A 25,460-nucleotide genomic window follows, 5' to 3' on the forward strand; every position below is an offset into this window, starting at 1 on the left:
TTCATATTTAATTCTGTCTCGACCACTAGGATGGGAGCCCAAGACCTTGTCTCCTTTATCTTTGTTCTCCAGGGTCTAATACTGCTTGACACAGAGGAGGCAGCATGAAACACAGGTGGAAAAATGAATGAATGAGCCCTTCCTATACCATTTATTATATGTGTCTCTCCCACTGCACTGGGAGCTCTGTGCAATCAAGCACCAAGTCATACTTGCTTCCAGTGTCTCTGAGTCTAGCATAGGGCTTGGCACACAGGAGATGCTTGGTATGCGTTTGTTGGACGGACGAATGGACAGATGGAAGGATGAGTGGGTGGGCAGATGAGTAATGTTTGGATCTATGGATCAATGGAGTAGTGAGTGGAAGGTTCGATAGAGTGAGTAAATGGGACTGGTGGATAGAAGTGTGGGTGGATGGATCAGTGGATAAAGGATAGGTGGATGGATGGATAATGACTGAATTTATGGATCAGTGGAGGAATGAATGGGAGGTTGGATAGAGTGAACAGGACGGGTAGATGGAAGTGTGGATGGGTGGATTGATGGCAGGTAGATAAATGGAAAGAAGGAAGGCTGGATAGGTAAGTACTACAGTCCAGGTTCAGAATGTGGGAAATACTGCTTTTCACCCTGCCCCCCCATCCCACTCCCCGCCACACACAAAGCAGCCACCATTTTAGAACTAAGATGAGGCCAAAGAATGACTCAGCTAAAGTTTTCGTATGAGAGATATTTAGGAGGAAAAACTGTGAGAAGGAAGGGCCTTTGAGCCTCTGAAATTCTCAAGCAAACCCCTGTAAGTTGGCCATGCCTTCTTTACGTGTTATTTATTGAGGGCTTACCATATGTAGTGCCCCTGGGTTTCATCTGGAAGTAGAAAGAGGTTTTAGATGTGGACCCTGACCCCAGAGAGCTCAGAATGTGGTCAGAGAGTCAGATGTGTGCCACTGCATCTTTGACAGGTGGAAGTAGGGTCCACTCCAAAGAGCAAAGGTTTTGGATGTAAAGAATGGATTTGTACCCTGATGCCTTTTCTGTGTGACCTCAAGCAAGTTGCTTGACCTCTCTGAACCCAGATTTGCTTTTCCTACTCTGTAGGGCTGTTGTGAGCCCATGCTTATGAAGTGCAGAGCCCAGGGCTGGATTACAGTACATGATTGATACACTCTGAGTCTGGCTCAGTGTGTGACACTAGCTGAACTTCTCAACTTTCCCGCTCCTTCCTTTCAGTGCAGTGCAGCCCTTTCGCAGCGGGGGCCATAAACCAACGAAGAGCTCAAGTTGAGGAATCCAGTACACCTGGATTCAAATTCCACCTCCTCCACTCCCCCACTGCTTGGTTTCAGACAAGCCCCTTGCCCTCTCTGAACCTCAATTCCTGCATCTACCTCCCAGGCCTCCTTGCTTTTTCCCAAACACGGCTGTCATGCCTGCACCCAAGCTGCAAGAGCGACTAAGGAAGTGAGTTTTCTCGTCTGCCTTGGGAAGGCATGGGCTCCTAAGGTTGATGCCCTTCACACAGATCTGCCCGGAGACAGTACAGGGTGGAGAGGGGGTCTGGAAGGGCAAACAGAAGACATCCAGCTTCTCACCCTGTCTGGAAGAGGCGCTCCATCCCAGGCTGTTCACAGCAGTTTATGCTGCATGACTTTACATACTTACTCATTTGTTCCTGGGGGGAAGCTTTGTATCTTGATCACTTCTGAGTGCTCAGGGACTAAGGCCCAGCCAGGCACACATTTTGTGTTCAGTAAATTTGTTGAATAAATGAATGGATAGATGATTGGATGGACAGATAGATGGATGGATGGACAGATAACTAGCCAGGCACATGAGAATCAATAATGAGCTTACACACACACACACACACACACACTCACACACACACACACACACACACACATGCCTAAGCCTAAGCCCTGCTCCAAAAATAAAAATAAAAGCCAACACTTAATGAGTGCTTACTGTGTACCAAGCTCCATGCTCAGCCTGTGACATAGGGGATTTCACTGAATCCTCCCGGCCACCCTCTAAGGTAGTAACTAATGCTACTCTTTTCTTCAGAGGACAAACCTGAGGCTCCAAGAGGTAAAATCACTGGTTAAAAAAGGTCACATAACCAGTAAGTGGAGGAACCAAGACTCAAGATCTGTTTGATTCCAAAACCAAGCTTGACTTGACCAGCCCAGGGAGGTCACCTGAGAATCTGGGTTTTCAGTCCGTAGGTGACTGTGATGCACAGTCAGGCCAAGGTCACCTAAGGCCGGAGCGGCAAGGTCTAGGGAGAGCATGCTGGCTGTGGGGCCAGCTGATCTGGCTCCCGCACTGCCTCAGAGCCTGTTTCCTTTCCTCTGACGTGGAGGTGATGGCAGCGCCGACCTCCAGTGCTTTCAGGTGTGAGCTAAGCAGAGTGCCTGCGGGGTAGTAGCGCTGGAGAGATAGGGTGCAGGTGGTGCTGGTATCAGCAGCCACAGCCACGTCATCACTGGACTGGACTGGGGGCCCCCGGCCGTCCTGCTCCTCCTCAAAGCATCCCTGGGTACAGACACGTCCCCAGCCTCCTAGTTTAGAGCCTGAGACAAGATGAAGAAGACCTCTCAGGGACATTCAGGAGGCTACAGTACATACAAGCGCAGAGCAGCGATTCTCTGCCCAGAAACACATCCTGCAGAAATACACATGTCCACAGACGTGCAACCCTGCTGACCACTGCCATGCTGTTCCTGACAGCAAAACCCAGGGAACAAGCCCGATGATGGTAACAGTGGATGCTAGCAGCATCCTTCGTCTCTACCGGCTAGATACCAGTAGCTTCCCCACTCCCTCAGTCGTAAGTGTGTCCAGACATTGCCAAATGTCCCCTGGGGATCAAAGTCAGCCCCCAACCCCTACCCCCAGCTCTGAGAACCTCTGGTGGAGAGCTTGCTCTGTGCAGAGCCCTGCTGCTTACACTTTGCGGGAGTCCTTCCTCTTAGCCCTCGTCACACCCCGAGGTGGCTGCCGTTCACCCTTCCACTGCACAGATGCAGAAACAGGGAGTTTGGTGGTTTGCCAAAGGTCATGGAGCTGGAATTTCAGCACAGCTGGGACGTGAACCTGTGATAAGTCCCAGGTCCTTCTTTTTCCAGTCACTTTTTGTGGGTTCCTTGCATTTCTCTCCATTCATAATCTTATTGTCTGTGACTAGAGATGATTTCGTTTCTTCTTTTTCCATCTGGCTGCCTTGGCACAGTCAAGGGAAGAACTTGTGTGCCATGAATTATAGCTCAAGTAGATTCTATAATCTGCACAGGGATTCTTTCTTTTGGGAAGTTAAGTTTGCTCAATTATTGACATTTGGAAAATGCAGATAAAAAGAAAAAAATGACATTTCTTATTCGACTGCTCACAAAGGCCAACTCTCTAGCAGTTTTGTCCTCCGAGTAGCTTTCTCTGTTTTGAAATTTTGTTACACTGTTGAAATCACACTGTACATACAATTTCAAATTTTGCCTTTGCCTTTCCCAAACTGTACAATGATTTTTTCATGTTATTACAAAGTCTTCTTGGACATTATTTCTAATTGTTGCTTATTGTGACAGAGATCCCTGCTTCTCCCCAATCCTCTGATCTCTCCCTCTTCTTTAGTAATAGAAATCCCAAGTTTTAGCTGAGCATGTGACCACCCAGAAAAAAAAAAACTACATTACCCTGCCTCTCTTGCAGCTAGGTGTATCCATGTGACAAGTTCTGCCCAATGGGACGTAACTTCCAAGTAATGTCCTTAGCAAAAGGGTGCCAGCTCTTTTTTCTCATCTTCCTCACTGACTGGAATGCAAATGGGAGGCAGAACTGAGTGACTATCTTGGGCCATGGTAGAAACACAGAAAATGAATGCAAGTCCCTGATGAATTTATGAAGCCACCTCCTAGTCATGGACTAACACCTCCACACTTCTTTTATATAAGAAAGAAACAAATTTCTGTTTCATGTCAACCCCTCTTAATTTGAATTTCCGGCCTCTCAAAGATGTACTTACCCCTGAGTATTGCACTAATATTTTACTAGAGGAATCGTCTCTAATCTTCTTTAAGGAAGCATCCCCTTATCAACGGAACAATTCCCTGGTCATTGGGCGTTTAGGTAGTTTCTGACTCCTCACTACGCTATAAACAATTCTGTTGTGAACATCTTTGTGTATTTTCACTACTTGTGATTATTCCCTCAGTATAGAATTCCAGAAGAGGGATTTGAGGGTCAAAGAACATGAACATTTTTGATACCTGTTAATATCTGTCATCCCAGGTGGGCCATGGGGTTAGGATTGGGCCCAGGTTTTATGGTAGGGCTGTCCTAGTGAGTCTGCTTTTTCCCCAGGGACCCCTCCCACTGCATCGTCAGGGCCTGCCCATTCTCCTCCATGTCTCCTGTCCTGCCCTTCTCTTCTAATCTCTAGCAGGCAGGTCTGATGAGTGGAGCCCAAGTCCCATGTCTGCGCCAGGCTGCAAGAGAGGCTGGGAAAGAGAATTTCCTGTCGTCTTCATGGGGGAGTTGGGGCTATTAGGGTCGGTGCTTCCCTGAAGGGGTTGGGGGCTGCAAGGTGTAGGGCAGCCAGAAAGTAGGACAAAGCTTAGCTCCACAAGCAAAGACCCTGCTGGGCCTGAGGGAGGAACACAAAAAGGTTTCTGGCATCACTTTTTAATTTCTTCTCTACTTATGATGAAAAAACAGTACACAGAAGTCAAGTTGACAAGGATATTATTCCTATTCGTGTCAGCCTTGAAGTTTACCCAGCTCTGCAGGGGCTGAGTTAGAGCTGGAAACCCACATCTTCAGAATCCAAGCCCCATTCTCGCTCCACCATCTGAGGCCAGCAAGTCAACCTGGATGTCATTATCCATGTAGGTGTGTCTCCCTGACCACTGACCACATCCCTCAAGAGGAGGGCCTGTCTGTCTTACCCACTATAGTACTCTCAGCATGCCCTGGCACACAGTAGGTGCTCAATAGATAAATCTTGAATGAGTAAATGAATGAATAACGGCAGTCAGTTCTTGGCCTTGGAAGGAACCTTGGAATCCTGGAATTAACATTTATTGATTCAACCAATATTGAATTGCCCACAATGCTCCAGACCTTGTCTTAGGTGCTGGGGATACTGTAGGAAAGATAACAAGCCACATTCCTGCCCATGTAGTCAGGAGGATGGACAATAAATAAGGAAACCCCCAAATATTAATATAGTAGAACATAATATGATACCATATGACACCAGGTAAATGTTTTAGGAAGAAATGTGAAACTGGATAAATGACTTAGAGATAACTAATTTAGAAAAATGGTTGAGGAAGTCCTCTCTGAGAAGGGAACATTAAGCAGAGACCTGAAGAAGGTAAGCCAAGCAAATATCCAAGGGAAGCATATTCCAGGCAGAGGAAACAGCCAGTGCAAAGTCCCTGAGGTAGGAATGAGCTTGGTGTGTGCTGTTTGCAACAAGCATCCAGGGAGGCAAGGGTTGTACCAAGTTTCCCAACTTCAGCAAATCTACAGACTACTTAACTGACAACTGGCGGAAACAGTGGGGGAGGGAGTTGGTGGATGAGATGAGTTCTTCACTCTTAAGCTTCTCTGGAAAAACATGATGTCAGGGACAGACAGTAAATCTTGACTTGTCCCAGAACACAATGGGCCCGTGAAACCAGTGAAGTGTTAGGCTGAAAGTAAACAGCCAAGGGGCTGGGGCACGGGTGGCTCATATGGAATTCGTTAACAGATCTGTTTTTGAAAAAGAATTTCCCAGTTAGGGGCAGAAGCTTCTGGCCAGCATCAAAAAGATGTTTATTGTGGTGCCTGTGTGCAGACATAAGAAATGGAGATTTGCTGCCTAGCTAGAGATGTGGAAAGATGTACCCGAGCTGTTAAGTGAAAAAATAGGTCACAGGATAGTGTAATACAGTGTATAATCCCTTTTGGGAATTCACCCCTTCATTCATGCCTTTGGAAAATACTCATTACAGGCCTACTGTGTGTTGGCATTCTGCTGAGTGTGGGGGACATAGGCATGACCCTCCCGGTCTCCTGAAACACTGCACAGTGAGGAAGGCAGGTAATGGTTAGGTTGTCTGATCATCAAGTACAAATACATCATCACAAGCATTGATCTGCGCTAAGAAGAAAAGATCCCTGGGACTATAAGCGTGTGCACGGACATCCGGTGATGGAGAGAGCCTGTGAGGATGTACTCCCAAATGCCCAAGGAGTAGCACGATGTCAGGTGCTTCTGCTTTTTTTTGTCTTCCCCTTTCGTTTGACTGCCTGTATATCCTGATTTTTTTTTTGATAATGTCATGCTGTAAGTGAATTAAAAAGCACAAACAAAACCAAAATGAAGAGAGGGTTTGGAATTCATGTGTCCAAAGATGATTTAACCCCAGGAAAGGAAGGAAGGACACGTGAGAAACTGCTAACCATGTTGGCTTCTGGGAAGGGGAGCCAGAGGCCGGGGTTAGGAGAGAGCCTTGCAGCTCACTGGATACCCTTTAAACCCAGGCTTAAATTGAATGCCCAGGTATTAAAAAAGAAGAAGAAGAAAAAGAAGAAAATAAGCAGATATTTTTAAATGAAACTTCAAGTCAAGTTTTATTTCCATGAAAAACGAAAAAGCAGACAAGAGTTGACTCTCAGGACAAAGAAGTTAACTGAGCCAAATTTCCACAAAAATCTTTGAGTTTTTCTCTCTGGGTGACCTTCTTGTTTTCTTCTCTGTATCCCCTATATTTAAAATTAGAAAAATAAAAAGAACAAGAAAAAAGGCTACTGTCTTTTGTAAGCATTGTTTTGCTTAATCCTCACAACCACCCTAAACACGTGTATATTTATCTCCCCATTTGACAGATGAGGAAACTGAGGCTCAGTTGGTGAAGCCACTGGCCAGAGGCCACACAGCTGGATTTAACCCAGGTTTGTCTAACCCCAAAATCTGTTTTAAACCGGGATGCTCAGGTGCCCTTCAAAATGTCCTTCAAGGAAATTGCATGGCTTTGAAAATCAGAGGGGGAGAAAACCAAACAAACCAAACAAGAAATATTACATTTTTTTAACCACTTATTCAAGCTCTTATGGGGCCTGAGACCAACTGGGCTTGGGCAGGGTTTCTCGGCAGGGGCACTGTTTATATTTTGGGTGGGATGTTCCTTCATCGTGCCTGGCCATGGCCCACATGGCACGTCACTACCCTCCAAACACCAGCTAGGACCCCCAATTATGTGTCAACCAGGCATCTCCTCTTAAGGACTGCTGGATGGTACCCTTTGGTGACACTGAGCTCCCGCTGAAAGGCTGGGCACCTCTCCCACATTGCAGTCCCCCTATTAGAGTTGACCCTCCCTGCAGACCTGAGAGGCAGGTGTTTCAATGGCCTCATTTTACAGAGATGAGGCTCAGAGAGGCTGGGTGACCTGCCCAAGGTCACACAGTCTGGACTTGGCCCCACATCTTGTCCCCATGCTGTATTGTCTCGCCTTGGGGAGCAGGCAGGGCCAGGAGGTGTCTCTTATGGCCCTGGGGTCAGGGTGAAGGGGAGGGAGAGGTGAGTTATCTGCAGTCCCAGGCTCACAGGCCAGGCAGCCACCAATTGCCACTGTCCTCTCTCCAGCCATCTGAGGCCAGGTCGGGAGAACTGAAGCCCCAGCTGCAGGGCTGGGCGGGCGTTGGGGACTGGGAAAGCGTGTACTCCCTCAGTCTGCCCGGCAGCGGCCGGTGGCCGCCCGCCAGGCCCCGCCTGACGTCAGGGTCTGACCAGGGACATAATGTGCTGGCGTTCAGACAAGGGCTGGCTGCAGGGAGACAGGGCCTGGAGGCGGGGCGGTCAGAGGGAGACAGGCGAGGGGGGAGAGAAAAGGAAGGAAAGAGAAACAGACAGAGAGACAGAGAGAGACACAGAGACACAGCGAGGTGGAGAAGAGAAATACAGAAACAAAAAGAAGGAAACCAAGAGAGGGAGTGAGAGACACACAGAGCGTGAAAAGGGGAAATTGAGGTGGAAAATGAGAGGCATGGAGACACAGAAAAACACCAATAGAAAGTTGTTCAGAGAGAGAGTGAGGAGAGAGCAGAGGAGGTGGTGGAGAAGTGGGCTGGGCATGGGGTTAAGTGCAAGCTCGGGAGACCCCAGACCTGGGCTGGGATGTGGCCCTGCTCCGGTGGGCTGGTGACTCAGCGCTCCAAGCCTGTGATTCCTTACCTGGGTACTGGAACTCAAGTCACAGGCTTTGCTCATCTGGGGAGGGGACAGAGCACCCCCTCCATGATAGGGGTGGTGGGAGTCAATCTATATAAAGTGCTCTGGTAGAGCTTTTGCAGGTAGTAAGTGCTCAGTTAACTGGAGTTGACAATAAGACGGGTTTGGGCAGGGAAGGAAAGAGAGAAACGGGATGCCCAGAGCCAGAACGGAGGTGAGAGCTGACCCCGTGAAAATTAGCCCTCATTCCACAGCACCCCCTTCCCACCCCCGGCATGACTCGGACACAAGGCCACTGGCACAGACCTTGGCCTGGCCTTGCCTATCTCAGGGCCCAACCCCCTGTTTATGGGCTCAAGAAGGCCATGATCCCAGGGCCATCACGTCACCAAAGCCAAACAAGGCCAGGCCCTGCTTGCTGCTGGCCTTACAGCCTTGTCACCCCTTATCCAGCTTAATTATTAAATGGCCCAGCAGAGCTGAGGGTCTGAGCCAGCTGCCCTACCGGGTGTGGGCAGCTGTGACTGGGTGTCCCTCATTAATGCAGGGACACACATTCCAGAGACCCCAGGTTGCACTTGCAAAGTGCCCTTTCTCCCGCTCCCACTGTTCCTAGGAGCCTCCACCATCCTCGTCTTCATCCTCAGAGTTCTCATTTAGTGAGCAGTTACTGTGTACGGGGCATGATCCTTAATCCCCCTGACAGTCCCAACAGAGTGGGCGCTATTATTATTCTACTTTACAGATGAGGAAACTGAGGCTCAGAGAACTGGAGTCACTTGCCCAAGGCCACCTGCTAACTTGCTGAGTGGCAGAGCCAAGATTCCAACCCAGCCACCCTCTTGACCAGACAGCAGCTCTCATTTCCTGAGCAGCTGCTGAGTGCGAGGCTCAGGGCCAGAAGCTTTACCCACATCATCTCTTTCAACCCCCAGGATGATCCTCTGAGGCAGACATTCTCAGCCGAGGGCCATTTTCCCCCTCGGGAGCCTTTAGGCTACATCTAGGGACATTTTGGATTGTCACAACTAGGGAAATGAAACTGGCATCTAGTTGGTGGAGGCTCCCATTCAGGATCCCACAATGCACAGGACAGAGCACAGCAGAGAATAATCCAGCCCCAAATGTCAGTAGCACAGAAGCCAAGAGCCTTGCTAGGAGGTGAAGTCTGTCATGGTGTCCATTTTGCAGATGTGAAAGTAGAGGCACACAGAGAGAACACCACTGCCCGAGTACCTACTCCATGACCCTGCTCTTCCCCGTAAGACCCCACTGTCATTGCTGATGGCTCCTGTCCTTGGGAGACCCCTGCCTCTCTTCCAGGCCCTTCTCTAAGTCCTTGCTTGCCTAATGTAAACAATGCCACTTTTTAACACATGAAGACAGTGTTTTAATCAAGATCAAGCCAAAAAGTCACTAGGATGGTCAGAATGCCTTTACATGAGTTTGTATTTTATTCACAGCAGCATTGAGGGACATTGGAGATTGGCCACACAGGGATTCATGGAACAAGGATTTTCTAAGCACCTACTAGGCACCAGGCCCTGTCCTTGGTGCAGGAGATTCAGCAGAGAACCAGACAGACCAGCCCCTACTGGGGCTTTAGGAGCTGACACTCTAATGGGGACCATGGGTAATACACAAAAAACAAATAAACAAAAAACCAAATAAACAGTCAAGATAATTTCAGAGTGTGTTCAGACTATGCAGAGAGGGAAGGGCTGTTATAGGGAGGGTGGTGTCCAAGAAGGCCTTTCTGAGGAAGTAAGACCTGAAGGATGACAAGGAACTAGCTTTAGGAAGAGGCAGGATGAAAGGTTCTGGGCAGAGGGAATAGCATGTGCAAAGGCCCTGAGGCAGGAGCATGCATGGAGTGTTGAGGCACAGCAAGGAGGCCTGTGGCTGGAGAGGAAGTTAGAGAAGTAACAAGCACACAGCTGTGTAGGACTGTGTGGCCACTGTAAGGGCTTTGCATGTGCTCTGAGGGAGCTGGGGGCCATGTGACGATTTTGAACAGAAGAGGAACAGGACTGACTTGAGTTCTAATAAGATCCCTTTGGATGCTGTAGTCAGTTGAATAATGCCCCCCCTCCCCAAAGATGTCCACATCTTAATCCCCCAGAGCTTCAAATGTTACTTTATATGACAAAAGGAACTGTGCAGCTGTTAAGGATCTTGAGGTTAGAAGATTATCCTGGATTATCTAAGTGGACACAATGTAATCACAGGAGTCCTTATAAGATGGAGGCAGAAGGAGATTTGACTACGGAAAAGGAGAAGGCAGAGAGAATGACAGAAACAGACTGAAAGAATGCACGTCGAAGATGGAGGAAGGGGCCACAAGCCCGGGAATGCAGGTGATCACTAGGAGTTGAAAACGGCAAGGAAACAGCTTCTCCTCGGGAGTCTCCAGCAAGAACCAGCCCTGCCAGCACCCTGACTTTTGCCTGGAGACTGATTTCAGACTTCTGACCTCCAGAACCGTAAGTAAATAAATTCACATTGTTTTAAGCCAATAAGTTTGTGGTAATTTGCTACAGCAGTCCTGGGAAACTAATGCAGATGCGTGGGGAAGACAGACTGTAGGAGGGTGAGGTGGGAGCAGGGGGGCCAGGGAGGGGGCTACTGCAATAGTCCAGGCAGGAAATGAGAAGTGAATGGATTTGAGAGAACTTTAGGTTCCCAAAGAGGCAGCCTTGCTGATAGACTGGACGCCTAGGGCAAGCGGGCGGGGAGAGCCAGTGTCTCTGGCTCACTCAGTCATCACTGGGCTGGTGCCCGGGACACAGAGCTGGCCACCACGTGGATTCTGCTCTGAGGAAGAATTCAGCTGGAGGAGGCCCAGGGTAATGGGAGGGACCAGGCTTAGCTGCCCGAAAACCTCGCGTCTCATGCCATTCAGGTCTCTTCCCCCGACGTCACCTCCTCCGGGAGGCCTTCCTGACCACCCTGCCTCAGAGAGCCCCTCCCACCATCTCTTTCTTCCCCTGCTTTGCTTTGCTTCGTGGGTCTTACTGTTGTGCTACATGCTACATGTTTGTTTCTTTGCTGTCTGGCCCCTCCCCAACTCAGTCATCAGCCCCATGAGAAAGACTGTCTGACCTGTTTACCTCGAATCTCCAGCAACCTAGAAGTGGCCTGGCCTGGGAGGCGCTCAGCACATACGTGTTGAATGAATGAGTGAATCTCCATTTTCCTTTCAAGGACACTAAGGAAAGCCGGAACAAGGGAAGTGACTTGCACAGGATCACACGGTTGCTAAGTGTGGGGTCAGAATTTGAACCCAGAACTGGTCCTAAAGTTTGAACTAAGCAGCCACCTCCTCTTAGTGCCAGTGACACCACCTGTGCTCCAGAAACTTCCACCTTGTGGGATGGAGCACTCTATTCTTCTCGAGCTGTCAGACATTCTAAATACAGCACATCAAGGAATCTGCAGGGCACGCGACCTGCTCAGAGGCATAGTGTACAGTGAAGCTGAGGCTCGGAGAGGCTGGGGTCTTCCTTGAGGTGCACAGCTTGCCAGCAGCAGGGCTGGGATTCAACCCCCACCAGACTGCACAATCAGGGTCTTCTCTCACAACTCCAGCATGCTCTTCACCCCTGAGAAGTACGAAAGGGCCTCTTGGCCTAATGGCCTATAAGGCAGAACAGCCGTAGATCAGTCTGCCCGTTGTCCTGGCCGAGCCTGGGGGAGTCCAGCGTCACCTAAAACTGGGAGCTACTGAGAAAGAGGGTTGAGGGTTAGGATATGGCGCCCTGGGGTCAAACTCCAGCTCTGTCCCTTCCCTGCTGTGTGACCTGAGGCAAGGGGCCTCCCTTCTGTGGCCCAGGGCTCTTCTAGTAACTTGCACTGAAACTAGACAGAGTAGACAAAGCCCACTGGAGCACATGTTAAAATCAAAAGACCCAGCATATATTCTAGCTGACATGTTTCACTAGGCTGTACTGCTTAGGACATACAAATGTAGTCATAATAAAATATAATAAGCTTAATTTGAAAAAAATCAACAATAAAAAGTGGGAGTTTATTTTTCTCTCGTGTGAATGAAGTCCAGATGTAGGCAGTTCAGGGCTGGTTTGGAGATTCCATGAAGCCCTCAGTGTCCCAGGCTCCTTCCTGTTCCCTGTTCTGCCATCCCTATGGTGTGGTTCTCCTTCTAACGTGCCAACAGGGAGGCCACAGCACCAGCCTTCTCATCTGCCTTCCAGGTGGCAGGATGGAGAAGGAACGATAATGAGTAAAGGGCAAGCAAGCAGCAGCTAAATCTGTAAGAAAGACTCCAGAAACTCCAAACACACCCCCAATTACAACCCGTTGGCCAGAACTTGGTTGCATGGCTGTACCTAGCTGCAGGGGAAGCTGGGAAAAGCTGTCTTTATTCTTCACAGCCATGAAGTCTGCTTAAAGTGGATCAAATATTTGAAAATAAATAAAATAATTTCAGATAGTGATATATGCTGTGAAGGAACAAAACAGGGTGACCTGAGAGAGGAAGCCCTCTGTGAGGTGAAAGGCTGAGACATAAATTAGGAGAAGGCCTGGGACCAAGCATTCTGGGGAACAGAACATGCATGCCTGAGGCTGGAACAAGCCTGGTGTGGTGAAAAAACAGAAAGGAGGCCACTGTGGCTGGAGCTGAGATGGGGCTGGGGACACAGCTGGGACGGGGGCGAGGTTAGAGTGGTCTGCTGGGCTAGATCCCGGGGTCACCATGAGGCCTTGGGTGGAATTTGGGATTTTTTTCATAAGTACAGTGAGGAGAGTCTAAAGAGTTGAGGCTGAGGAAAAACTTGACCTGCTGTGACACCCCTTTGAGAGGACGCTGAACTCCCTAGGCCTGGGAGATTTACCTGGGACCCTTCGGAGAGCTTCATTCATTCATTCATTCATTGCACAAATGGACTATAGTAGCAGAAATGACCCTCCCGGTCCCCACCCTCAGGAGGAGGACAGACAGACTGAGCAAACATACAAGCATATCAGCACAGCTCCCAGGTAGCGGTGAGTGCTTTGAGAAGAGGAGCAGGGCTCCAAGAGGGTCTGAGAGTACCTGGGGACCAGCAGAGGCTTTTCACAGGAGGTGACTTCGAGCTGAAATTTGAACCAAAAGGAAGCATTGTCTTGGGGAGGCTTAGGGAAGAGGGAAGCAATGTGCCAGGTAGAAGGAAGAGCTTGTGCAAAGGGCTGGAGGCTCAGGAAGAGAACTGCATGTTCGAGAAACTCACCAGACTCTGGCCTGGCAAGAGGGAGGAGGGTGAGAGGGGAGCAGAGGTCAGATAGAAAGCCAGGAGGAGGGGCTCCCAGTTTCCATGTTCTGGGCAGGGTGACCTGTTAAGAGCTTTGACCTCAAATCCCTGGGATGGGCCTGTGCTCGGATCCAAGACAAGCAGGGACCTAGCTCTCCTTAGAGGGTGTTTACAGGCTCCCTGACGACACGGGCTGCTGCCTGCCTGTGGCTTGCTAGTCCCTGGGCACCGTGTGCTGGTACATTCTCCTGCTCCCATCCCTGAGAGCGCCCTCTGACTCAGCTCCTGCCCCAGCCACCCGCTCCCATCACCACCAAGGCCTCCATCCCCACCCCCATCCCTCCCTGAGAAGGCGCCACAGAACTGCATGACCCTGCCCTCATCTCCAATCAGACCTTCCCACTTCACAGAGGGAGAAACTGAGGCCCTATGGGGAAGAGACTCTTCCCCCAGTATCACCTCAAGTTTGGAGTAGAGCCAGGGCCTACTCCCAGGTCTCCTGATGCCTGGCCCTAAATCTTCACATGGTTTAATTAAAAAAAAAGAAGAAGAAGAAGTAAGAGGAGGAAGAGAAGGGGGAGAGAGGTGGGGAAGATGGAATGAGAGAAGGGAGGGAAGGAGGGAGGGAATGTATAAGTATAAATGTATAAACAATAAGAAGAAGTAAATCAAACTTCTAAGTGTGAGCCCTTCCCTGGGAGGGAAAGAAATTAGCATACACTCCCCCATGCCAGGCACCTCACCTACATCACCTTACCTACTTCAGCACCATCAGTGGAATCCTCCCAGCTGCACAGTAAGATGGATACAATTACATCTTCTGAATGGTTTGGAAAACAGACAAGCTGTGCCGCCTACTCACCACCACACAGCAGTTTCCTGGAAGAGAGGAGATTTGAACCCAGCTCTAGCTGCAGCTCCTAACTCAGCATGCTCTCTTATTGCCAAGGCTGCCTCAAGCCCAGCTTCTCTGCTCCCCTCCTTACAGAAGTTGCAGCCTCATTTTCCAAAGCTAAACAGCAGAGGTTTTTCCCTGGCTGCTCACAAGCCTGAAGATATGTTTCCTTTGGCCCATGTGGCATTTAATAGAATTTGAGCCAATGTTCACAAATCAAGAGATTTTAGATAAAAACTCAGATTTCTACCTACCTTAAAGCATTGGAAGATTGGCCTGTGCTGGGCCACGTTCCACCTGGCAACAATCAGCTGGGGGTGGGTGTGTTCGAAGGGAGTCTCCGTGCCCCACACTCCCCACCTCTCCCTACTGCCTCCCTGGCCCTGAGACTAAATGGTAGCTGCCATTTATCACAATAGATACACTGTTGTTTGTCTGAGGGCAGGGACGTTTTCTCTGTACCCATATCACTATAGAAAAGAAGAAAACAAGTCATACCTCAAGAGGGATCAGGTTTCATGAAAAATGGGAAAATGCATATTTCTTTGTGGAATTTTCTTAGTACTTATTATGCAAACGAAGTGTGGCTAAGCTCCCACACCACTGTTTAGGTTTTCTACGTGGTAACCCTAGTAGGACTGTCAAATTTAGCAAATAAAAATATAGGATGCCCAGTTAAATTTGAACTTCAGATCAACAACAAATGTTTTCATTTGTTTGTTTTAGTGTAAGTATGACCTGTGCAATATTTGGGACATATTTATACTAAAATATTTTCTTTCTTTATCCGAAATTCTAATTTAACTGAGCATCCTTTATTTTATCTGGCAACCCTACCTGAAGAGGGGTTGAGAGCAGGTCTCTTAAGGGCCTAGCATTTGAATCCAGCTTCTTCCTCTCCTGTCTGGGTGATTTAAGGAAAGTCAGTTTAAGTTCTCTGGACTTCAAATTGTTGATCATAAACAGGGATAATAACAGCATGAGGACTTGATGAGATAATATATGTAAGAGCTGAAGGCAGAACCCACCTCACTGTAATGTCAGTCGCCGGGATCCACGCCGTTGGCTGCCCCCTTCTTCTTTGCTAGCTCAACCCCGATTTGTGCCAGCCACACTGCACCCCACCCCAGGGGGGCAGTGTAATTGGTCTAGCTAATCATGTCACATCCATTCCAGTCTGCCAGTGATTGGTCCAAGGTGACCTGCTTCTGACCAATGAGACGCAATAGGAAGTTTGCAGGATGACCGCGCCAGGGAGACTTTCCTCCCACTAGGGAGGGTTGGCAGTGATGCCACTGCCTTCTCTGCTTGCCTTGGATACAGCCATGGGACATGGGGATGCTTGACCTCAGCCGCCATCCTGTGCCAATTAGGTGGCAAAAGCCAGCGTGCTGAGGATGGCAAAGGGCAAAGCCCACGCTAAATTAAAGTAAACGACAGATATTCTTATGGCTGAAGCCACTGTTAATTGGCTCTATAGAGTGGCAGCCTTAGCTTAAGAGCTTGAACTCTGGAGTCAGCTACCTGGTGTCACATTCCAGTTATGTCACTTACTAGCTCTGTGCCTCGGTTTCCCTATCTGGAGAATGGAGGGAAGATAGTATCTCCTCATGGGGTTGTAAAGAAGGAATGAGTTAGTGTAAGTGAAGTGCTAATTATTGAAGTGCCTGGCAAGCTAGACTCAGCATATAACTGTTAGTCATTGTGATTCTTCTGCATCCAAGCATTTTAATTGATAAGGGCACTTTTATTAAGTCCAAAATTCCCCAAATGCTGTGCAACCTTGAGAGTTGATAATACATTAAAGAATCTACACTCCCAAATATAAGCTAATGTTGTACCCTTTTGAGTTAATGTCAAAAGTCACCCAAGAATTATTATGTGTGTTTCTTCACACCTCATCCATCCTGCAAGGACTCAAGCAGATTCAGTAGGCTGCTCTCCACATCAGCTTCCAAGAAGGCAAAGATGGGTGTTGGCCACTCATAAAAATAAGCAATAGTCTTACCATCTGGGATTTGGGGTAGAAACTCCAGGGCCAAAATATGGTGGACTGAGCATAATTATATTAGTTAGGAATATCTTCAGCTGCAAATTTCAGAATACTCCATTAACCATGGCTTAAACAGTAAAGACATTTAATTCTTTCAGTGTGCAAAAAGTCTGGAGGTAGATGGTTTCTGGGTCAAGGCAGCATCTCAGCAGTATCATCCAGTATCTAGCCACTTTCAACCTTTCCAATCAGCCATCCTGTGTGTTGGCTTTTTGTCATTAGCCTTGCCTCATGGTCACAAGATTGTTGCCACAGCCCTTAGCATCACATCCTTAACAAAGTGCAAGACAGGAGAAAGTGTTTAGAGGAGGGCGGAATCTCCTTTCTCCTTGAGTTCTTTTAATCTGGGAAGAAAATCCTTCCAACAGTGTCCTTGGAGGGATTCCCATCACATTGAATTGGCCAGAACTGGTCTTATGTCTGTTCCATGCTGCAAGGGAGGCTGGGAAAGTGAGTTGTAGCCAAAAGGAATGGGATAATATGACTGGTTTAGCCCAACCTTAATCCCTCCCCTGGGGCTGGACCTATCACCTCCTACTCCTAAATAAAATCAGGGTTGTGTTTTTGAAGGTGAGAGGGTCTGGCTATTGAGAAGACAACAATGGTGTCACCAAAGTGTAAACCTCAGCTTCTTCCACAAATCTCACTAACACGGCAGTTAAGGGATTAAAATAGCAAAGGGAAAAAACGCGCAGGCAATGAGAAAGTGGAGGAGGAGTGATGCCTCCCAGGTTTTAGAAGCTGGAAGACTTTTTGCCATGGTTCCTCATCTGGGGTCCTAGTCCTGGCTCTGCCAGGAGCCAGCTGTGTGGCCTTGAGAAAGTCCTTTCCCCTCTCTGGACCTCAGTTTCCTTACAGTTTAGGGGAATCTTTTTGGCTAACAGCTTGCCTTAACATATCTCCAGCCTGCACAGGGAGAAAAGTAGGGGCTCTTAGTCCTTTGCTCCACTAGAGAAATGATTCTAAAAACATTTGGGTTATTTTAGGGTTGTACCTGGATTACCTAAAGGGTGTGGACTTCAAGGGCCAAAAGAAACTCATCAGTCCCAAAGGTGCAGGAAAACTTTCAGCCTCCTCCTCTAAAAGAGACCCTCGGAACTGATAAATTACAATGAATGATACTGAAAGGATGTGTGGCAAGGAAGAAGGCTGGCTTTGAGCATCTACACTTTATATCCATTTTCTTACTCTATTTCCTTATTCTCTGTGTGACCCGGGAGTAGTACTTAACCACTCTGTGCCTTAGTTTCCCTGTGTATGAAAGGGAACATACCATAGTATCCTCCCCTACTTCCATAGTAATGAACTTGTAGCTGAGCATGAGGCTGTCCCTATGAAAACTACATTTCCCAGCCTTCCTTGCAGTTCAATGTGGCATGTGACCAAGTTTTGACCAATGGGATGTGATCCTAAGCTATGCGGCCAATTTGCAGGTTGTACTTTAAAGGGGAGAGATATACCAGTCCCCCTTTCCATTTCCCACCGGCTGGAATGTGAATGTTGCCCCGTGACACCGGGGCGACTACGTAAGGAGGGGAGAGCAAGTTAGCAGCCTGGGCACGACAGTACAGGGCTTCCGTATCAGCCCCAGCCTGATAAGTCTGTTAAGACTCAGTGCACTGAGACATGTAAATCACTGAACACAGGGCTTGGAACAAAATAAACCCTTGTGTGAGTCCTTGTGGGTCTAGTGCAGTGGTTTTCATTTAAGGGGTGATTCTGTGCCCTAGAGGATATTTAGTAATGTCTGGAGATACTTTTGACTGTCATGACTGGGAATGGGGAATTGCTCCTGGCTCTTCGTGTGTAGAGGCCAGGGATGCTTCTAAACATCCTATGTGCACAGGACCCCTCACTGTAGAAAATTTAATCTCCATTCTGAGATGTCAACCTTGCTGTGGTTGAGGAACCCTGGTCTGATGGGATGATGCCCACCACTTACCTAGCGCCCAGGGCAAGTGGGAGGTCTCACCAGTTCCAGGTAATAGGCAGGACTCTTTGATTTCCTTGTCTGAAAGGTGTCTCTCTGCCCCAGTGCATCTTTATATCACTCACTCTCTCTGTCCGCACAGGCTCATTCATGGGGCGAGAGGATTTGCATCAAGGGGAAACTATAACCCCATCACGTTTCTGCAGCTCATCCCTGCCGTCTCCCACCCTTTCCAAGGCAGCAAGGGACATGTTCAAACAGCTCTGCCTTCCTCCCCACCGGCCCTGTTGCCAGCCAGGCCAGTTTCCGGGTGGTGGGCGGAGGGCACGGTGCCATCCCGATGCGGTCCAGTTTTCCCAGGCGGGGGAAGGAGGGCAGGGTTTTTTTTGGGTTTTTTTGTTTTTTGCCTCCTGGAATGCAGGGCCCACACCATCAGGGCTGCTTGTCCAAGTAAGAGAGGGCTGAATGCTGATGAAGACTTGTAGACTGTTGAGGAAACTGCTTCCTAGAGAAAAATCCAAGTTTCTCCTCTCCAGTTTCCCAGGATGTGGCAAGCACCAGCCCTCTGGGATGGCAGGACTGGCTTCCAGAACCTTCCATCCTGGCCACATGAAAACCAAGAGACTGGAGCAAAAGCTAACCCCCTAAGAAACTCCAGGTATTCACTGAGAATTCAGGAGGAAGTGATGCCCCCACTAATGTGTTTGGAGGCATTTCTCTCTCGGCCCTTCACCGGTCGGCTGTCATTCATTTACTTAAATAGAGACTGTGCCCCACAGCTCACTGTCAGTGGCTTCCAATCACCAGCATCGGCATCTCTTTGCTGAGGGCTCTCTCTGGCCACCAGAGCCCATTAAGCCTATGTAGGACAGGCCGGAAGTGCCCAAGAGTTCATGCCCTGGCAGCTGCCCTTAACCAATGATGTGGGAGGTGTGGATAAAAGCTCATTTCCTCTCCCCTCGGTGGGAACACTCTGGAGGCATGTTCTACGCTGGGTCCAGTGTTCTGCAGTGGGAGTGAGCCCCAGTTGCCCACAGCAGTCACCTGCTCCAATATGGACACTGTATTGACTGCCTTCCCTTCCCTGTCTCATGTCCCCACCTTCTTACCCTGGGATCACCTCCCAAACAAATGATTTGAATTCTTGTCTCAGTGTCTGCTTCTGGGGGCACTCAGCCTGAGACCTACACGTACTGTGAGTCAGATACACTGCTATTTGGGGATCAGAAGGGACATGGCTGCCCCCTTGGGGAACTCACAATTAAAACTGAACACCACTCCAGTAGTCATGCAAAAGCAGAATTGCAAATGGTGATGAGGGCTGAGACTGTGAAGAAACACAAAACCTTGTTGAAACCCTCTGATGGCTGCCATCTGCTCCCAGGTCAACATCCAGAGTCCTGATTGTGGCCTCAAGGCCCTGCACAACCTGCCACTGCCTTACCTCCCTGAGCTCACCTCTCCCCACTGTGCTCCAGACACAGTGGCCTCCTAGCTGTCTCTCAGTTGTGTTGGGTATGTTCTTGCCTCAGGGCCTTTGCACATGCTGCTTCCTCTCCCTGGTAGAACTTTCCCAGATCTTCCCATGGCCAGTTCCTTCTTCTTGATTCAAATCTTGATTCAAACATCGCCTCCACAAGGAGATCCCCCACCAGTCACTCTCTTACCACATCACCCTGTTTGTTTACTTCATAACACATATTAGTCTGAACTTTTCTTGTCTATTTACTTGTTTACTGAATGATCCTCAAATGTGAGCTCCAAGAAAGCAGGGGCTGTGTCCCCAGGGCCTGGAACAAATCCTAAAACAGAGTAGATGCTCTGTGGTTGTTTGCTGGATAAGTGGTTGAATGTTTAAGTGAAGGAAAACGATGAGTGAATGAGTGATGTAAGGATGTTGGCAGGGGGACTGAATCTTGTCTGGAAAATCAGGGAAGACTTCCCTGAGGAGGTGACATTGAAGCTGAGTGTGAATGGGGATGGGACATTAATTGGGCCAAAGGGGCAGAAGGGCTACCTAGACAGAGAGATAAGCAAAAGGCAAATGCCCAGAGGCGAAACCCAGAAGACACACCAGAGCTGTGTGCGGGAACAAACCAACTACAACTCAAGAGTTTTCTTTTTTGTTTGTTTTAATTAATGTATAATTGACATGTAACATTATATTTGTTTCAGGTATACAATGAAATATTTGATATTTGTGTATATTGTGAAATGATAACCACAGTAAGTCTAGTTAACATCTGTCATCATAGTTACACATATATTTTTCTTGTGATGAGAAATGTTAAGGTCTACTTTCTTAGCCACTTTCAAATATGCAGTACAGTATTATTAACTATAGTTAGCATGCTATACATTACATCCCTGTGACTTATCTATTTTATAAGTGGAAATTTGTACATTTTCCCCCCACCCCCAGCATCTCTGGCCACCACCAATCTGTTCTCTATATCAATGAGCTAAGTGGTTTTTGTTTAGATTCCATATACAAGTGAGATTATATGCTATTTCTCTTAGCATAATGCCCTCAAGTTCCATCCAAGTTGTCACAAGTAGCAAGATTTCATTCTTTTTTATGGCAAAATAATATTCAATCGTGTGTGCGCGCGTGTGTGTGTGTGTGTGTGCGTTTGTGTGTAAATACCACATTTTCTTTATCCATTCATCTGTCAGTGGACACTAACATTGTTTCCATGTCCTGACTATTGTATATAAGACTGCAGTGAACATGGGGGTGCATATATCTTTTTGAATTAGTGTTTTTTAGGTTTATTATTTTTTAAAATTTTTACTGAAATATAATTGACTTACAATATTATATTAGTTTCAGGTGTATAACATGTTGATTCGATGTTTTTATACATTACAAAATGATCACTCTGATAAGTCTAGTTACTATCTGTCATCACACCAAGGTATTACAATGTTACTGTATTCCCTGTATTGTGCATTACTTGTTTATTTTATAACTTAGAAGTTTGTACCTCAGTCTCCCTCACTTATTTCACTCATCCTCCAGCTCCTCCCTCTTGCAATCTCCAGTTTGTCCTCTGTATCTATGACTCTATTTCTATTTTATTATGTTTGTTCATTTGTTTTGTTTTTTTAGATTTCACATGTAAGTGAAATCAAGTGGTATTTGTCATTCTCTGTCTCACTTAATTCACTTAGCATAATACCTTCTAGGTCCATCCATGTTGTCACAAAAGGCAAGATTTCATTTTTTATAGCGGAATAATATTCCATTGTGTATATATCTCGTGTCTTCTTTATCCATCCATTGATGGACACATAGGTTGCTTCCATATCTTGGCCATTGTAAATAATGCTGCAGTAAATGTAGAGGGAACATACCAACAAGTGGAATTACTAGGTCGTACAGTAGTTCTATTTTCAATTTTTTGATGAACCTCTATACTCTTTTCCATAGTGGCTGCACCAATTAACATTCCCACCAACAGCGTACTGGGTTTCCCTTTTCTCCACATCCTCACCAACATTTGTTATATGTTATATTTTAGATGATAGCCATTCTGACAGGTGCGAGGTGATGTCTCATTGTGGTTTTGATTTGCCTTTCCCTGATGCTTAGTGATGTTGAGCATCTTTTCCTGTTATCTGCTGTCCATCTGCATGTCTTCTTTGGGAAAATGTCTATTCAGATCCTCTGCCCATTTTTTAATTGGATTTTTTTAAGTTGAGTTGTATGAATTCTTTGTATATTTAAGATATTAACCCCTTAGCAGATATATCACTTGCAAATATATTCTCCCATTCAGTAGGCTGCCTTTTCATTCTCTTAATGGTTTCTTTTGCTGTGCGAAAGTTTTTTAGTTGGATGTCATCCCATTTGTTTATTTTTGCCCTTGTTACCTTTGCTTTTATTTTTATTTTTTATTTTTTTTGATGTCTTATGCTTTTTATTTGACAAAACTCAACACCTTAAAATCCCTAATGAGGATGGGATGTAAACATATAATTCAGGGGAAAAAATTCAGCATGGTGTAAAGCTTGGTAGGTACAAATCTTGTCAATCTACTTCAATGGGGGTGATTGTAGGTTTTCTCTTCAGAACATTAAGATGGTGCAGAGATTTTGGAGGGGGGGAGCACAGAGTACTGATCTAGTTCTAACCATCCCACTGCCCTGCCTCTGGCTTCTGAATTTCTCTCTGTCTCTATATCCTTGGCACCGCAGATGCTGAATCTCTCCTCATGAACAACTGAAAGAGATTCAATCTAAGAAGGACTCAGTGGAAGGAATACTTGAGAGTTATTTTCCAATCAAGGTGCCACACAGAATGGAAATCCCTCCAGCCAACTCCAAATTCTCTTTCAACTCAGGTCATTAATCTCATCTACCCTCTTTTGAGTGTCATACAAAACTTAGGTAGACCAGAAAGTCTCCCTCTTTGAGCCTGGGGTCTACCTATAGAATTAAACAGCTTTCCACCTGAATTCCATCCGTGGGAAATGCTATGTGTCACGTTCCTTCCAAAATTGATGAACCATTGTTACCTTTGCTTTTAGTGTCAAATTCAAAACATTATTGCCAAGGCCAATGTCAAGGAGATTACCACCCATTTTTTCTTCTAGAATTTTTATGGTTTCAGGTTGTACATTTAAGCCTTTAATCTATTTTGAGTTAATTTTTGTGTATGGTGTACCAAGACTTTTCTTAATACTTTTGCACCTACTATGTGGTGGGCTCACAAGTACCTGGGGAACAAAGCAGCCATGTTGCAGCCCCCTGGAGGTGCCAATCTGGTGGGAGTATAGACAACTACCGAAGAGCTGGGAAGGTGTTTATTGCCAAAGACTGAGTTGCCCTACAGAGCCTCATGTTACATCACACTGTAGATGCTCATTCTAAAAACTATCCCAGTTGGATGCTGTGTAGAAACACACACACACACACACACACACAATAAATGAAGAATTCTCAGCATTGCCCATCAAAAGCAGGTGAATAGGACATTCAGTATAGTTCCTTTTTGTTTTTAATAATTTAATCATCCTCCACCGATATGATCATGATGAGCCCAGGATTGCAATTCCCTAAGTTCAAGAAAGAATGAAACAGGGCTCCCCCATTATATGACAATGGATATTTCCATACACATTCATCCCACCTTCCTCCTCTAGTTTAGCAAGAGCCAAAGCCAGGCCCAGTCACCTAATGTGTTCTGTATCGAACGCTGGGAAGGTGCCAGGTTTTATCTTCCTGTCTCCCTGTCTTTACCCTCCAGTAGTCAGAAGAAGGCTCCAGCTAGACACTCAAGCATCCCATCTCCTCTGCAGCCACAGCAGTATCTATCCCCCTCTGTAGCCCTGTGTCACCCAAGCGTCTGTTACCAGCAACCCCAGAAGGGCCTTTTCTTTCTGCTTCACCAGGACCTCCAGGCAGGTCTACCAGTTGGGGCCATAGAACTCAAAGATGCTGTCCCTTCCCTAAAGAGCTCAGCAACTGGCATGACCAGTGGACTCTGGGACCAGGGAGCCCAATGTCCTTTTGTCCCACGGAGAGTAGGAGTAATTTGCCTCCAGGCACACACTTCAACAGAAGGAGTTTAACATGGGGACTGGTTACACAAGGTGGAGAAGCTGAGAAACCACAGGAGGCTAAGGCAATCCAGTGGCAGGAAGCTGTTCCTGTGGCTGGAGGGACAAAAGATGAAGTGGCGTCACTGAAGCCCAGAAGCCAGCCAGCCAATGAGAACTAGAACCAGGGAGGGTCTGCCAGGCGAGAGGAGCATGTCCAATGCCTGAGGCACAGAGACAGGGAGAAATACCCTGGCTTTTCTCTTACCCTCCCCTCCAGTGCTGTCTCCCACAGGCCAGACCCCCGAGGAAGCCAGAGGGCAGGGAAGAGGGGAAATGCAGTTCCTGTGATGCAGAACAGTAAGGAAGGGTAGGGGCTGGATCTGAAAGCCAAGGCTGTCACTGCCCCAGACACGCCCTTAGGTCTCTAACTGTGGTCATTGTGACCCTCCTGCCACCACACCCTGGGGATCAAAAACTCAGAAGCTTTGAGGACCCTGGCAGGAGAGAAGGGAGCCAGGAGAAAGGCAAACACATGGTGCTAAACAGCAACTGACTCTTGTCTCAGGGTCAAGCAGAAAGCAGGGAGGGGTGGAGACTGAGGTAAACTGATGAGTGTATGGCTTGTCTAAAGTCACAGCTGCTGCTCATCTCCATCTGATTCCTGCTAACAAGGGACACAGGCCTAAGGCTGCCTGATTATTTCCTTTTGTTCCAGAGAAGACAGAAGTTGACTTTTATATGAAATCTCCCAATTTCTAAGGGTTGGCTATCAATTCAGTTTCTCTGTAATTATGTTTAGCAATGTGAAAATCAAAATACACACCCATAGTTGGGACTGGCAGTTTGTGACATTTACATAACAGAGCCTTGGAAAGATTGGTGCCTACCATGGCCTACTGTCCAGGTTACCCAATGAATTGATGTTTGTTGAGTGACTGAGTGACTGGCAGTGGGAACATTGAAAATCTCCAAAACATGATCATAAGTCCAACAGTCTTTGTCTCTGATTCCAATGCAATTTTATTTTTCACAATCATCCTCCCCCTCTAGTGCCTTCACATTTCCATAACCACTCATGTTAACAAGTTGTTGAACCCATTATATGCCTCCTATGTGCCAGGCTCTAGAAAACTTTTCATCTGTAAGTTGAATTATCTGGCTGCCTGCCTCCAAGTTGCTCAGAGTCTGGTGAGAGACCATTCCCATAAATAGATGATTAGATGCAGGGACTGTGTCTGCTACATTTACCATGTATCCTCTTGTGCCTAGAGCAGGGCTTAACACATAGTAGGTGCTCAATGCATTCTGTTCAACTGAATGAATAGAAGGCAATAAGAGGTATGTTCGCATACATTCTCGCAGACATTACCATGGGTTTGTGGCTCTCCAAAGGGCTGCAGTACTTAGATACACAGTTTATCTGTGTATTAAAATTTCATGGGGGGAGGGGAGTTGGCAGTTAGGAAAAAAGGTATCATAAAAGGCTCCTGGAGTGGGAGAAGGTTGAGAAACACTGATTTATTTATTTATTTATTTATTTGAGAAACACTGTTTTAGAGGGAAGATGGG

General features: G+C 47.2%; 2 long non-coding RNA genes across 3 annotated transcripts in view; one reads left to right on the top strand and one right to left on the bottom strand.

Moving 5' to 3' along the window:
- LOC140687457 (uncharacterized) overlaps positions 1–25,460 on the top strand; it is a 284,201-nt gene that overhangs the window by 217,643 nt on the left and 41,098 nt on the right. Inside the window, exons 4-5 of one of the 2 annotated variants that reach the window (XR_012061806.1) lie at positions 6,874–6,939; positions 10,447–10,701. This is a non-coding gene — a long non-coding RNA (uncharacterized lncRNA). Of the gene's footprint in view, positions 1–6,873; positions 6,940–9,684; positions 9,793–10,446; positions 10,702–25,460 lie in introns of those variants that run through there. The other variant, XR_012061807.1, reaches the window with a different exon arrangement.
- LOC140687310 (uncharacterized) lies at positions 23,330–24,234 on the bottom strand. The gene is made up of 2 exons (XR_012061512.1): positions 24,157–24,234; positions 23,330–24,005 (listed from the first exon to the last, which is right to left on the bottom strand). It is a non-coding gene; the product is annotated as an uncharacterized lncRNA (long non-coding RNA).

This window comes from Vicugna pacos, chromosome 19 (genome assembly GCF_048564905.1).
Source record: "Vicugna pacos chromosome 19, VicPac4, whole genome shotgun sequence".
Taxonomy (NCBI): domain Eukaryota; kingdom Metazoa; phylum Chordata; class Mammalia; order Artiodactyla; family Camelidae; genus Vicugna; species Vicugna pacos.